Source organism: Phyllobates terribilis, unplaced genomic scaffold (assembly GCF_046119375.1).
Source record: "Phyllobates terribilis strain yellow unplaced genomic scaffold, ASM4611937v1 Scaffold_3__8_contigs__length_932513732, whole genome shotgun sequence".
Taxonomy (NCBI): domain Eukaryota; kingdom Metazoa; phylum Chordata; class Amphibia; order Anura; family Dendrobatidae; genus Phyllobates; species Phyllobates terribilis.
The window spans coordinates 292,124,349-292,141,905 of NW_027362763.1; positions in this window are offsets into that span (position 1 = coordinate 292,124,349).

A 17,557-nucleotide genomic window follows, 5' to 3' on the forward strand; every position below is an offset into this window, starting at 1 on the left:
GAATTCCCCATAGGTGTTTGATTGGGTTCAGATCAGGAGACACTAAATCACGTTCACCCTGTTCTTTTTCAGAAATGCAACAGATGTGTGTTTTAGATCATTGTCATGGTGGAAAAGAGCATGTTTACCAAGGGCACGGAATGAGGGTAGCATCTTCTCTTTCAATATAGATTGTACATCTACTGTATAGTGGCAGTACATATTTGAATTTAAAATACCCTCCACAAACTGCAATTCCCCTACATCAGCAGAACCCATGTATCCTCACATAAAGACACTGCCACCAACATGTTCCACTTTAGGCTCCATGCATTTTTCTAAATACATTTTTCTAAATGCTTGGTGCCTACATTGAAGCATACTGGTAGCAGTGTCATTATGTGGGGTTACATGAGTGCTTCTGGTGTCGGTGAGCTACAATTAATTGACAGTATCCTAAATTTACAGATGTTCTGCCCTATATTGATAGAGAATATGCTACAATCACCCCATGCCCTTAGTAGACTTGTACTTTTCCAACATGATAGTGATCAAAAAAATACATCTAAGGTTATTGTTGCATTTCTGAAGAAGAATAGAATGAACGTGATTCAGAGGCCAAGTATGTCTCCTAATCAGAATCCAACTGAAGACCTATGGGGAATTCTGAAGAGACAAGTTAAGCATTATTCTCCATCCAGCATCCACCCTCTAAAAGAGGTTATTGTTGAAGAACAAAAAAGTTAAATGGTGGAATATGTCGCCATCTTCTTCATTTCATGCCTAGAAGACTTGGTGTGTTTCTTAAAAATCATGGTCGTACAAATACTAGATGTAGTAGTTTTTATGTGGGGTTTTTTAATTTTTACATCAACTAATTTGAGTAGAACTGAAGATTTTATAATGAAAGTTGTATTATTAACCTTACTTTTATGCTATCAAAGTCAGTCTTGTAAAAATGTTGAAAATTAGTCTTGCATTCAGTGAGACATTGATTAGAAACTTACTTTTCAAAGGGGGTGTATTCATTTATGCCAAACCCTGTGTGTATATGTATATGTTTATTCCATATACTTATCCTTTCTTACATATAGTTATCCTTTTTGTACCTGTACTGTTTTTTTACTTATCCTTACCTATACTTAATCTTTCATACATGTACTTATTCTTTTTTAACTAAACTTATTCTAACTTAATACTTACCTATATTTGCATACACTTTCTTACCAATACTTACCTATACTTATTTTAGCTTACCTATACTTATTCTTTTATTGCCTATACTTATCATTACTTGCCTATAATGATCCTTTCGTACGTATATTTACCAATACGTATCCTCTTGTACCTACAGTTATCTTCTTACCTAAACTTATCCTTTCTTACATATGCTTATCCTTTAAAAAAAAAATGTTTTATTAAATGTTAAACATGCTTATCCTTATCTAAAAGTATCCTTTTTTCTTATTTTTATTGAATTTTTACCACTTCCAGACCGCATACTGTACATAAATGTCGGCGCTGCATGGGCTCTGTGCAGCGCCGACATTTATAAACAGTTGGTTGTCCCGCAGCCCTCAGGACCCCCAGGGTCCTGCAAGCTCTGTGGGTGGCATGCAGAGCGACAGCTCTGACAGGACACATCATCCAAAATTTTATCACTTGTGGGGGTTTTCCACTGTTTAGGCACATCAGAGGCTCCCCAAATGCAACATGGCGTCCGCTAATTATTCAAGCAAATGTTTTCTTCATAAGGTATGCACATGCACTTCTGTACTGCTTGAAAAAGGTTCTCACTTAGGACCGAAATGTCGCCATTATGGACTTATAAATAGCACTTTTCTAACTTTTTCAACTGGTGTGCTGCCTCCATTTAACTTGTTCTATTTAAGGCTTGATCTTTACCTGGGAAGCCTGGCACCCTGACTTTTTGTTAGTGTTGATATATATATATATATAGATACATACATATATATATATATATATATACATGCAGTTCTCTGCATATTTTGAGTACACAAGCTTTGAAAAATAAGATTTTAATCAGTGTCTCACTGAATACAAGAACAATCTCCAATTTGTCCAAGACTGAGTATCATATAACATTTTATTAACCCATAGCATGAAAGTAAGGTTAATAATATAACCTCCATTACAAAATCGTCAGTTTTATTTAAATTAGTTGATGCAAAAATGAATACACCCCACATCAAAATTGATACATTTAGTATTATGTACGACCTCTATAATTTTTAAAAACAACAGCAAGTCTTCTAGGCATGAAATGAACAAGCCGACGACATATTGCAACATCTATCTTTTTTACCATTTTAAAAATTGACCTTTTCAGAACCTGGACACTGGATGGTGATTGATGCTGCTCAATTTGTCTCTTCAGAATTCCCCATAGGTGTTTGATTGGGTTCAGATCAGGAGACACTAAATCACATTCACCCTGTTCTTTTTTCAGAAATGCAACAGATGTGTGTTTTAGATCATTGTCATGGTGGAAAAGACCATATCTACCAAGGACACGGAATGAGGCTAACATCTTCTCTTTCAATATAGATTGTACATCTACTGTATATTGGCAGTACATCTGTGAATTTAAAATACCCTCCACGAACTGTAATTCCCCTTCACCAGCTGAACCCATGTATCCTCACATAACGACACTGCCATCAACATGTTCCACTTTAGGCTCCAGGCATTTTTCTAAATACATTTTTCTAAATGCATGGTGCCTACAGTGAAACATAGTGGTAGCAGTGTCCTTATGTGAGGTTACATGAGTGCTTCTGGTGTCTTTGAGCTACAATTAATTGAGAGTATCCTAAATTTACAGATGTACTGCCCTATATTGATAGAGAATATGCTACAATCACCCCGTGCCCTTAGTAGATGTGTACTTTTCCAACAGGATAATGATCAAAAAAACACATCTAAGGTTATTGTTGCATTTCTGAAGAAGAACAGGGTGAACGTGATTCAGAGGCCAAGTATGTCTCCTGATCAGAATCCAACTGAAGACCTATGGGGAATTCTGAATAGACAAGCTAAGCATTATTCTCCATCCAGCATCCAGGCTCTAAAAGAGGTCATTGTTGAAGAATAAAAAAGTTAGATGGTGGAATATGTCGCCATCTTCTTCATTCCATGCCTAGAAGACTTGGTGCGATTCTTAAAAATCATGGTCGTACAAATACTAGATGTAGTAGTTTTTACGTGGGGTGTTTTCATTTTTGCATCAACTAATTTGAGTAGAACTGAAGATTTTTTAAATCAAAGATGTATTATTAAACTTACTTTTATGCTTTTAAAGTCAGTCTTGTAAAAAAGTTTAAAATTAGTCTTGCATTCAGTGAGACATTGATTAAAATCTTACTTTTCAAAGGGGGTGTAGTCATTTATGCCAAACCCTGTGTGTATATGTATATGTTTATTCCATACACTTATCCTTTCTTACATATACTTATCCTTTTTGTACCTATACTTTTTTTTTTACTTATCCTTAACTATACTTAATCTTTCATACCTATACTTATTCTTTTTCACCTACAGTTATTCTTACTTAATACTTACCTATATTTGCATACACTTTCTTACCAATACTTACCTATACTTATTTTAGCTCACCTATACTTATTCTTTTATTTCCTATACTAATCACTACTTGCCTATAATGATCCTTTCGTACCTATATTCAACGATACGTATCCTCTTGTACCTACATTTATCTTCTTACCTATACTTATCCTTTTTTACATATGCTTATCCTTTTTTTAAAAAAAATGTTTTATCAAATGTTAAACATGCTTATCCTTATCTATAAGTATCCTTTTTTCTTAGTTTTATTGAATTTTAACCTCTTCCAGACTGCCCACTGTACATAAATGTTGGCACCGCCTGGGCTCCGTGCAGCGCCGAAATTTATGAACGGTTGGTGGTCCCGCAGCCCTCAGGACCCCCAGGGTCCTGCAAGTGCTGTGGGTGCGGTGCAGAGCGACAGCTCTGACAGGACACATCATCCAAAATGGTATCACTTGTTTGTGGTTTCCACTGATTAGGCTCATCAGGGGCTCCCCAAATGCAACATGGCGTCCGCTAATTATTCAAGCAAATTTTTTCTTCATAAGGTATGCACATACACTTCTGTACTGCTTGAAAAAGGTTCTCACTTAGGACCAAAATGTTGCCATTATGGACTTATAAATAGCACTTTTTTCACTTTTTCAACTGGTTGTGCTGCCTCCATTTAACTTGTTCTATTTAAGGCTTGATCTTTACCTGGGAAGCCTGGCACCATGACTTTTTGTTAGTGTTGATTTATATTTATAGATACATACATATATATATATATATACACATACAGTTCTCTGCATATTTTGAGTACAGAACCTTTGAAAAATAAGATTGTAATCAGTGTCTCACTGAATACAAGAACAATCTCCAATTTTTCCAAGACTGAGTTTCATATAACATTTTATTAACCTATAGCATGAAATTAAGGTTAATAATATAACCTTCATTGCAAAATCTTCAGTTTTATTTAAATTAGTTGATGCAAAAATGAATACACTCCACTTCAAAATTGCTACATCTAGTATTATGTATGACCTCTATAATTTTTAAAAACAACAGCAAGTCTTCTAAGCATGAAATGAACAAGCCGATGACATATTGCAACATCTATCTTTTTTAACATTTTAAAAATTGACCTTTTTTAGAGCCTGGACACTGGATGGTGATTGATGCTGCTCAATTTGTCTCTTCAGAATTCCCCATAGGTGTTTGATTGGGTTCAGATCAGGAGACACTAAATCACGTTCACCCTGTTCTTTTTCAGAAATGCAACAGATGTGTGTTTTAGATCATTGTCATGGTGGAAAAGAGCATGTCTACCAAGGGCACGGAATGAGGGTAGCATCTTCTCTTTCAATATAGATTGTACATCTACTGTATTGTGGCAGTACATATGTGAATTTAAAATACCCTCCACAAACTGTAATTCCCCTACACCAGCAGAACCCATGTATCCTCACATAAAGACACTGCCACCAACATTTTCCACTTTAGGCTCCATGCATTTTTCTAAATACATTTTTCTAAATGCTTGGTGCCTACATTGAAGCATAGTGGTAGCAGTGTCCTTATGTGGGGTTACATGAGTGCTTCTGGTGTCGGTGAGCTACAATTAATTGAGAGTATCCTAAATTTACAGATGTTCTGCCCTATATTGATAGAGAATATGCTACAATCACCCCATGCCCTTAGTAGACGTGTACTTTTCCAACATGATAGTGATCAAAAAAATACATCTAAGGTTATTGTTGCATTTCTGAAGAAGAATAGAATGAACGTGATTCAGAGGCCAAGTATGTCTCCTAATCAGAATCCAACTGAAGACCTATGGGGAATTCGGAAGAGACAAGTTAAGCATTATTCTCCATCCAGCATCCACCCTCTAAAAGAGGTTATTGTTGAAGAACAAAAAAGTTAAATGGTGGAATATGTCGCCATCTTCTTCATTTCATGCCTAGAAGCCTTGGTGCGTTTCTTAAAAATCATGGTCGTACAAATACTAGATGTAGTAGTTTTTATGTGGGGTTTTTTAATTTTTGCATCAACTAATTTGAGTAGAACTGAAGATTTTATAATGAAAGTTGTATTATTAACCTTACTTTTATGCTATCAAAGTCAGTCTTGTAAAAATGTTGAAAATTAGTCTTGCATTCAGTGAGACATTGATTAGAAACTTACTTTTCAAAGGGGGTGTATTCATTTATGCCAAACCCTGTGTGTATATGTATATGTTTATTCCATATACTTATCCTTTCTTACATATAGTTATCCTTTTTGTACCTGTACTGTTTTTTTTACTTATCCTTACCTATACTTAATCTTTCATACATGTACTTATTCTTTTTTAACTAAACTTATTCTAACTTAATACTTACCTATATTTGCATACACTTTCTTACCAATACTTACCTATACTTATTTTAGCTTACCTATACTTATTCTTTTATTGCCTATACTTATCATTACTTGCCTATAATGATCCTTTCGTACCTATATTTACCAATACGTATCCTCTTTTACCTACATTTATCTTCTTACCTAAACTTATCCTTTCTTACATATGCTTATCCTTTAAAAAAAAAAATGTTTTATTAAATGTTAAACATGCTTATCCTTATCTAAAAGTATCCTTTTTTCTTATTTTTATTGAATTTTTACCACTTCCAGACCGCCTACTGTACATAAATGTCGGCGCTGCATGGGCTCTGTGCAGCGCCGACATTTATAAACAGTTGGTTGTCCCGCAGCCCTCAGGACCCCCAGGGTCCTGCAAGCTCTGTGGGTGCCGTGCAGAGCGACAGCTCTGACAGGACACATCATCCAAAATTGTGTCACTTGTGGGGGTTTTCCACTGTTTAGGCACATCAGAGGTTCCCCAAATGCAACATGGCGTCCGCTAATTATTCAAGCAAATTTTTTCTTCATAAGGTATGCACATGCACTTCTGTACTGCTTGAAAAAGGTTCTCACTTAAGACCGAAACGTCGCCATTATGGACTTGAAAATAGCACTTTTTTCACTTTTTCAACTGGTGTGCTGCCTCCATTTAACTTGTTCTATTTAAGGCTTGATCTTTAGCTGGGAAGCCTGGCACCCTGACTTTTTGTTAGTGTTGATATACATATATATATAGATACATACATATATATATATATATATATATATACATACAGTTCTCTGCATATTTTGAGTACACAAGCTTTGAAAAATAAGATTTTAATCAGTGTCTCACTGAATACAAGAACAATCTCCAATTTGTCCAAGACTGAGTATCATATAACATTTTATTAACCCATAGCATGAAAGTAAGGTTAATAATTTAACCTCCATTACAAAATCGTCAGTTTTATTTAAATTAGTTGATGCAAAAATGAATACACCCCACATCAAAATTGATACATCTAGTATTATGTATGACCTCTATAATTTTTAAAAACAACAGCAAGTCTTCTAGGCATGAAATGAACAAGCCGACGACATATTGCAACATCTATCTTTTTTACCATTTTAAAAATTGACCTTTTCAGAGCCTGGACACTGGATGGTGATTGATGCTGCTCAATTTGTCTCTTCAGAATTCCCCATAGGTGTTTGATTGGGTTCAGATCAGGAGACACTAAATCACATTCACCCTGTTCTTTTTTCAGAAATGCAACAGATGTGTGTTTTAGATCATTGTCATGGTGGAAAAGACCATATCTACCAAGGGCACGGAATGAGGGTAACATCTTCTCTTTCAATATAGATTGTACATCTACTGTATAGTGGCAGTACATCTGTGAATTTAAAATACCCTCCACGAACTGTAATTCCCCTTCACAAGCTGAACCCATGTATCCTCACATAACGACACTGCCATCAACATGTTCCACTTTAGGCTCCAGGCATTTTTCTAAATACATTTTTCTAAATGCATGGTGCCTACAGTGAAACATAGTGGTAGCAGTGTCCTTATGTGAGGTTACATGAGTGCTTCTGGTGTCTTTGAGCTACAATTAATTGAGAGTATCCTAAATTTACAGATGTACTGCCCTATATTGATAGAGAATATGCTACAATCACCCCGTGCCCTTAGTAGACGTGTACTTTTCCAACAGGATAATGATCAAAAAAACACATCTAAGGTTATTGTTGCATTTCTGAAGAAGAACAGGGTGAACGTGATTCAGAGGCCAAGTATGTCTCCTGATCAGAATCCAACTGAAGACCTATGGGGAATTCTGAAGAGACAAGCAAAGCATTATTCTCCATCCAGCATCCAGGCTCTAAAAGAGGTCATTGTTGAAGAATAAAAAAGTTAGATGGTGGAATATGTCGCCATCTTCTTCATTCCATGCCTAGAAGACTTGGTGCGATTCTTAAAAATCATGGTCGTACAAATACTAGATGTAGTAGTTTTTATGTGGGGTGTTTTCATTTTTGCATCAACCAATTTGAGTAGAACTGAAGATTTTGTAATCAAAGTTGTATTATTAAACTTACTTTGATGCTTTTAAAGTCAGTCTTGTAAAAATGTTGAAAATTAGTCTTGCATTCAGTGAGACATTGATTAAAATCTTACTTTTCAAAGGGGGTGTAGTCATTTATGCCAAACCCTGTGTGTATATGTATATGTTTATTCCATACACTTATCCTTTCTTACATATACTTATCCATTTTGTACCTATACTTTTTTTTTTACTTATCCTTAACTATACTTAATCTTTCATACCTATACTTATTCTTTTTCACCTACAGTTATTCTTACTTAATACTTACCTATATTTGCATACACTTTCTTAGCAATACTTACCTATACTTATTTTAGCTCACCTATACTTATTCTTTTATTTCCTATACTAATCACTACTTGCCTATAATGATCCTTTCGTACCTATATTCAACGATACGTCTCCTCTTGTACCTACATTTATCTTCTTACCTATACTTATCCTTTTTTACATATGCTTATCCTCTTTTTTAAAAAAAATGTATTATCAAATGTTAAACATGCTTATCCTTATCTATAAGTATCCTTTTTTCTTATTTTTATTGAATTTTAACCTCTTCCAGACTGCCCACTGTACATAAATGTCGGCGCCGCCTGGGCTCCGTGCAGCGCCGAAATTTATGAACGGTTGGTGGTCCCGCAGCCCTCAGGACCCCCAGGGTCCTGCAAGTGCTGTGGGTGCGGTGCAGAGCGACAGCTCTGACAGGACACATTATCCAAAATGGTATCACTTGTTTGTGGTTTCCACTGATTAGGCTCATCAGGGGCTCCCCAAATGCGACATGGCGTCCGCTAATTATTCAAGCAAATTTTTTCTTCATAAGGTATGCACATGCACTTCTGTACTGCTTGAAAAAGGTTCTCACTTAGGACCGAAATGTTGCCATTATGGACTTATAAATAGCACTTTTTTCACTTTTTCAACTGGTGTGCTGCCTCCATTTAACTTGTTCTATTTAAGGCTTGATCTTTACCTGGGAAGCCTGGCACCCTGACTTTTTGTTAGTGTTGATTTATATTTATAGATACATACATATATATATATATATATATACACATACAGTTCTCTGCATATTTTGAGTACAGATCCTTTGAAAAATAAGATTGTAATCAGTGTCTCACTGAATACAAGAACAATCTCCAATTTTTGCAAGACTGAGTTTCATATAACATTTTATTAACCTATAGCATGAAATTAAGGTTAATAATATAACCTTCATTACAAAATCTTCAGTTTTATTTAAATTAGTTGATGCAAAAATGAATACACTCCACTTCAAAATTGCTACATCTAGTATTATGTATGACCTCTATAATTTTTAAAAACAACAGCAAGTCTTCTAAGCATGAAATGAACAAGCCGATGACATATTGCAACATCTATCTTTTTTAACATTTTAAAAATTGACCTTTTTTAGAGCTTGGACACTGAATGGTGATTGATGCTGCTCAATTTGTCTCTTCAGAATTCCCCATAGGTGTTTGATTGGGTTCAGATCAGGAGACACTAAATCACGTTCACCCTGTTCTTTTTCAGAAATGCAACAGATGTGTGTTTTAGATCATTGTCATGGTGGAAAAGAGCATGTCTACCAAGGGCATGGAATGAGGGTAGCATCTTCTCTTTCAATATAGATTGTACATCTACTGTATAGTGGCAGTACATATGTGAATTTAAAATACCCTCCACAAACTGCAATTCCCCTACACCAGCAGAACCCATGTATCCTCACATAAAGACACTGCCACCAACATGTTCCACTTTAGGCTCCATGCATTTTTCTAAATACATTTTTCTAAATGCTTGGTGCCTACATTGAAGCATAGTGGTAGCAGTGTCCTTATGTGGGGTTACATGAGTGCTTCTGGTGTCGGTGAGCTACAATTAATTGAGAGTATCCTAAATTTACAGATGTTCTGCCCTATATTGATAGAGAATATGCTACAATCACCCCATGCCCTTAGTAGACGTGTACTTTTCAAACATGATAGTGATCAAAAAATACATCTAAGGTTATTGTTGCATTTCTGAAGAATAGAATGAACGTGATTCAGAGGCCAAGTATGTCTCCTAATCAGAATCCAACTGAAGACCTATGGGGAATTCTGAAGAGACAAGTTAAGCATTATTCTCCATCCAGCATCCACCCTCTAAAAGAGGTTATTGTTGAAGAACAAAAAAGTTAAATGGTGGAATATGTCGCCATCTTCTTCATTTCATGCCTAGAAGACTTGGTGCGTTTCTTAAAAATCATGGTCGTACAAATACTAGATGTAGTAGTTTTTATGTGGGGTTTTTTAATTTTTGCATCAACTAATTTGAGTAGAACTGAAGATTTTATAATGAAAGTTGTATTATTAACCTTACTTTTATGCTATCAAAGTCAGTCTTGTAAAAATGTTGAAAATTAGTCTTGCATTCAGTGAGACATTGATTAGAAACTTACTTTTCAAAGGGGGTGTATTCATTTATGCCAAACCCTGTGTGTATATGTATATGTTTATTCCATATACTTATCCTTTCTTACATATAGTTATCCTTTTTGTACCTGTACTGTTTTTTTTACTTATCCTTACCTATACTTAATCTTTCATACATGTACTTATTCTTTTTTAACTAAACTTATTCTAACTTAATACTTACCTATATTTGCATACACTTTCTTACCAATACTTACCTATACTTATTTTAGCTTACCTATACTTATTCTTTTATTGCCTATACTTATCATTACTTGCCTATAATGATCCTTTCGTACCTATATTTACCAATACGTATCCTCTTGTACCTACATTTATCTTCTTACCTAAACTTATCCTTTCTTACATATGCTTATCCTTTAAAAAAAAAATGTTTTATTAAATGTTAAACATGCTTATCCTTATCTAAAAGTATCCTTTTTTCTTATTTTTATTGAATTTTTACCACTTCCAGACCGCCTACTGTACATAAATGTCGGCGCTGCATGGGCTCTGTGCAGCGCTGACATTTATAAACAGTTGGTTGTCCCGCAGCCCTCAGGACCCCCAGGGTCCTGCAAGCTCTGTGGGTGCCGTGCAGAGCGACAGCTCTGACAGGACACATCATCCAAAATTGTGTCACTTGTGGGGGTTTTCCACTGTTTAGGCACATCAGAGGTTCCCCAAATGCAACATGGCGTCCGCTAATTATTCAAGCAAATTTTTTCTTGATAAGGTATGCACATGCACTTCTGTACTGCTTGAAAAAGGTTCTCACTTAGGACCGAAACGTCGCCATTATGGACTTGAAAATAGCACTTTTTTCACTTTTTCAACTGGTGTGCTGCCTCCATTTAACTTGTTCTATTTAAGGCTTGATCTTTAGCTGGGAAGCCTGGCACCCTGACTTTTTGTTAGTGTTGATATACATATATATATAGATACATACATATATATATATATATATATATACATACAGTTCTCTGCATATTTTGAGTACACAAGCTTTGAAAAATAAGATTTTAATCAGTGTCTCACTGAATACAAGAACAGTATCCAATTTGTCCAAGACTGAGTATCATATAACATTTTATTAACCCATAGCATGAAAGTAAGGTTAATAATATAACCTCCATTACAAAATCGTCAGTTTTATTTAAATTAGTTGATGCAAAAATGAATACACCCCACATCAAAATTGATACATCTAGTATTATGTATGACCTCTATAATTTTTAAAAACAACAGCAAGTCTAGGCATGAAATGAACAAGCCGACGACATATTGCAACATCTATCTTTTTTACCATTTTAAAAATTGACCTTTTCAGAGCCTGGACACTGGATGGTGATTGATGCTGCTCAATTTGTCTCTTCAGAATTCCCCATAGGTGTTTGATTGGGTTCAGATCAGGAGACACTAAATCACATTCACCCTGTTCTTTTTTCAGAAATGGAACAGATGTGTGTTTTAGATCATTGTCATGGTGGAAAAGACCATATCTACCAAGGGCACGGAATGAGGGTAACATCTTCTCTTTTAATATAGATTGTACATCTACTGTATAGTGGCAGTACATCTGTGAATTTAAAATACCCTCCACGAACTGTAATTCCCCTTCACCAGCTGAACCCATGTATCCTCACATAACGACACTGCCATCAACATGTTCCACTTTAGGCTCCAGGCATTTTTCTAAATACATTTTTCTAAATGCATGGTGCCTACAGTGAAACATAGTGGTAGCAGTGTCCTTATGTGAGGTTACATGAGTGCTTCTGGTGTCTTTGAGCTACAATTAATTGAGAGTATCCTAAATTTACAGATGTACTGCCCTATATTGATAGAGAATATGCTACAATCACCCCGTGCCCTTAGTAGACGTGTACTTTTCCAACAGGATAATGATCAAAAAAACACATCTAAGGTTATTGTTGCATTTCTGAAGAAGAACAGGGTGAACGTGATTCAGAGGCCAAGTATGTCTCCTGATCAGAATCGAACTGAAGACCTATGGGGAATTCTGAAGAGACAAGCAAAGCATTATTCTCCATCCAGCATCCAGGCTCTAAAAGAGGTCATTGTTGAAGAATAAAAAAGTTAGATGGTGGAATATGTCGCCATCTTCTTCATTCCATGCCTAGAAGACTTGGTGCGATTCTTAAAAATCATGGTCGTACAAATACTAGATGTAGTAGTTTTTATGTGGGGTGTTTTCATTTTTGCATCAACCAATTTGAGTAGAACTGAAGATTTTGTAATCAAAGTTGTATTATTAAACTTATTTTGATGCTTTTAAAGTCAGTCTTGTAAAAATGTTGAAAATTAGTCTTGCATTCAGTGAGACATTGATTAAAATCTTACTTTTCAAAGGGGGTGTATTCATTTATGCCAAACCCTGTGTGTATATGTATATGTTTATTCCATACACTTATCCTTTCTTACATATACTTATCCTTTTTGTACCTATACTTTTTTTTTTACTTATCCTTAACTATACTTAATCTTTCATACCTATACTTATTCTTTTTCACCTACAGTTATTCTTACTTAATACTTACCTATATTTGCATACACTTTCTTAGCAATACTTACCTATACTTATTTTAGCTCACCTATACTTATTCTTTTATTTCCTATACTAATCACTACTTGCCTATAATGATCCTTTCGTACCTATATTCAACGATACGTCTCCTCTTGTACCTACATTTATCTTCTTACCTATACTTATCCTTTTTTACATATGCTTATCCTCTTTTTTAAAAAAATGTATTATCAAATGTTAAACATGCTTATCCTTATCTATAAGTATCCTTTTTTCTTATTTTTATTGAATTTTAACCTCTTCCAGACTGCCCACTGTACATAAATGTCGGCGCCGCCTGGGCTCCGTGCAGCGCCGAAATTTATGAACGGTTGGTGGTCCCGCAGCCCTCAGGACCCCCAGGGTCCTGCAAGTGCTGTGGGTGCGGTGCAGAGCGACAGCTCTGACAGGACACATTATCCAAAATGGTATCACTTGTTTGTGGTTTCCACTGATTAGGCTCATCAGGGGCTCCCCAAATGCGACATGGCGTCCGCTAATTATTCAAGCAAATTTTTTCTTCATAAGGTATGCACATGCACTTCTGTACTGCTTGAAAAAGGTTCTCACTTAGGACCGAAATGTTGCCATTATGGACTTATAAATAGCACTTTTTTCACTTTTTCAACTGGTGTGCTGCCTCCATTTAACTTGTTCTATTTAAGGCTTGATCTTTACCTGGGAAGCCTGGCACCCTGACTTTTTGTTAGTGTTGATTTATATTTATAGATACATACATATATATATATATATATATATATATATATATATATATATACACATACAGTTCTCTGCATATTTTGAGTACAGAAGCTTTGAAAAATAGGATTGTAATCAGTGTCTCACTGAATACAAGCACAATCTCTAATTTTTCCAAGACTGAGTTTCATATAGCATTTTATTAACCTATAGCATGAAATTAAGGTTAATAATATAACCTTCATTACAAAATCTTCAGTTTTATTTAAATTAGTTGATTCAAAAATGAATACACTCCACTTCAAAATTGCTACATCTAGTATTTTGTATGACCTCTATAATTTTTAAAAACAACAGCAAGTCTTCTAGGCATGAAATGAACAAGCCGATGACATATTGCAACATCTATCTTTTTTACCATTTTAAAAATTGACCTTTTTTAGAGCCTGGACACTGAATGGTGATTGATGCTGCTCAATTTGTCTCTTCAGAATTCCGCTTAGGTGTTTGATTGGGTTCAGATCAGGAGACACTAAATCACGTTCACCCTGTTCTTTTTCAGAAATGCAACAGATGTGTGTTTTAGATCATTGTCATGGTGGAAAAGAGCAAGTCTACCAAGGGCACGGAATGAGGGTAGCATCTTCTCTTTCAATATAGATTGTACATCTACTGTATAGTGGCAGTACATATGTGAATTTAAAATACCCTCCACAAACTGTAATTCCCCTACACCAGCAGAACCCATGTATCCTCACATAAAGACACTGCCACCAACATGTTCCACTTTAGGCTCCAGGCATTTTTCTAAATGCATTTTTCTAAATGCATGGTGCCTACATTGAAACATAGTGGTAGCAGTGTCCTTATGTGGGGTTACATGAGTGCTTCTGGTGTCGGTGAGCTACAAATAATTGAGAGTATCCTAAATTTACAGATGTTCTGCCCTATATTGATAGAGAATATGCTACTATCACCCCGTGCCCTTAGTAGACGTGTACTTTTCCAACATGATAGTGATCAAAAAAACACATCTAACGTTATTGTTGCATTTCTGAAGAAGAATAGAATGAACGTGATTCAGAGGCCAAGTATGTCTCCTGATCAGAATCCAACTGAAGACCTATGGGGAATTCTGAAGAGACAAGTTAAGCCTTATTCTCCATCCAGCATCCAGGCACTAAAAGAGGTCATTGTTGAAGAATAAAAAAGATAGATGTTGGAATATGTTGCCATCTTCTTCATTCCATGCCTAGAAGACTTGGTGCGATTATTTAAAAACATGGTCGTACAAATACTAGATGTAGTAGTTTTTAAGTGTTGTGTTTTAATTTTTGCATCAACTAATTTGAGTAGAACTGAAGATTTTGTAATGAAAGTTGTATTATTAACCTTACTTTTATGCTATCAAAGTCAGTCTTGTAAAAATGTTGAAAATTAGTCTTGCATTGATTGAGACATCGATTAAAATCTTACCTTTCAAAGGGGGTGTAGTCATTTATGCCAAATCCTGTGTGGATATGTTTATGTTTATTCCATATACTTATCCTTTCTTAGATATACTTATCCTTTTTGTACCTATACATTTTTTTTTACTTATCCTTACATATGCTTAATCTTTCATACCTCTAATTATTCTTTTTTACCTACACTTATTCTTACTTAATGCTTACCTATATGTGCATACACTTTCTTACCAATACTTACCTATACTTATTTTAGCTTACCTATACTTATTCTTTTATTTCCTATACTTATCATTACTTGCCTATAATGATCCTTTCGTACCTATATTTACTGATACGTATCCTCTTGTACCTACATTTATCTTCTTACCTATACTTATCCTTTCTTACATATGCTTATCCTTTTTAAAAAAAAAGTTTTCTTAAATGTTAAACATACTTATCCTTATCTATAAGTAACCTTTTTTCTTATTTTTATTGAATTTTAACCACTTCCAGACAGCCCACTGTACATAAATGTTGGCGCTGCCTAGGCTCTGTGCAGCGCCGACATTTATGAACGGTTGGTGGTCTCGCAGCCCTCAGGACCCCCAGGGTCCTGCAAGCTCTGTGGATGTGGTGCAGAGAGACAGCTCTGACAGAACACATCATCCAAAATGGTGTCACTTGGGGGCTGTTTCCACTGTTTAGGCACATCAGGGGCTCCCCAAATGCAACATGGCATCCGCTAATTATTCAAGCAAATTTTTTCTTCATAAGGTATGCACATGCATTTCTGCACTGCTTGAAAAAGGTTCTCACTTAGGACCGAAACGTCGCCATTATGGACTTATAAATAGCACTTTTTTCAATTTTTCAACTGGTGTGCTGCCTCCATTTAACTTGTTCTATTTAAGGTTTAATCTTTACCTGGGAAGCCTGGCACCCTGACTTTTTGTTAGTGTTGATATATATTTATAGATACATACATGTATATATATATATATATATTTATATATATATATATATATACACATACAGTTCTCTGCATATTTTGAGTACACAAGCTTTGAAAAATAAGATTGTAATCAGTGTCTCACTGAATACAAGAACAATCTCCAATTTTTCCAAGACTGAGTTTTATATAACATTTTATTAACCTATAGCATGAAATTAAGGTTAATAATATAACCTTCATTACAAAATCTTCAGTTTTATTTAAATTAGTTGATGCAAAAATGAATACACTCCACTTCAAAATTGCTACATCTAGTATTATGTATGACCTCTATAATTTTTAAAAACAACAGCAAGTCTTCTAGGCATGAAATGAACAAGCCGATGACATATTGCAACATCTATCTTTTTTACCATTTTAAAAATTGACCTTTTTAGAGCCTGGACACTGAATGGTGATTGATGCTGCTCAATTTGTCTCTTCAGAATTCCCCATAGGTGTTTGATTGGGTTCAGATCAGGAGACACTAAATCACGTTCACCCTGTTCTTTTTCAGAAATGCAACAGATGTGTGTTTTAGATCATTGTCATGGTGGAAAAGAGCATGTCTACCAAGGGCACGGAATGAGGGTAGCATCTTCTCTTTCAATATGGATTGTACATCTACTGTATAGTGGCAGTACATATGTCAATTTAAAATACCCTCCACAAACTGCAATTCCCCTACACCAGCAGAACCCATGTATCCTCACATAAAGACTCTGCCACCAACATGTTCCACTTTAGGCTCCAGGCATTTTTCTAAATGCATTTTTCTAAATGCATGGTGCCTACATTGAAACATAGTGGTAGCAGTGTCCTTATGTGGGGTTACATGAGTGTTTCTGGTGTCAGTGAGCTACAATTAATTGAGAGTATCATAAATTTACAGATGTTCTGCCCTTTATTGATAGAGAATATGCTACAATCACCCCATGCCCTTAGTAGACGTGTACTTTTCCAACATGATAGTGATCAAAAAAACACATCTAAGGTTATTGTTGCATTTCTGAAGAAGAATAGAATGAACGTGATTCAGAGGCCAAGTATGTCTCCTAATCAGAATCCAACTGAAGACCTATGGGGAATTCTGAAGAGACAAGTTAAGCATTATTCTCCATCCAGCATCCAGGCTCTAAAAGAGGTCATTGTTGAAGAATAAAAAAGTTAGATGATGGAATATGTCGCCATCTTCTTCATTCCATGCCTAGAAGACTTGGTGCGATTCTTTAAAATCATGGTCGTACAAATACTAGATGTAGTAGTTTTTCAGTGTTGTGTTTTAATTTTTGCATCAACTAATTTGAGTAGAACTGAAG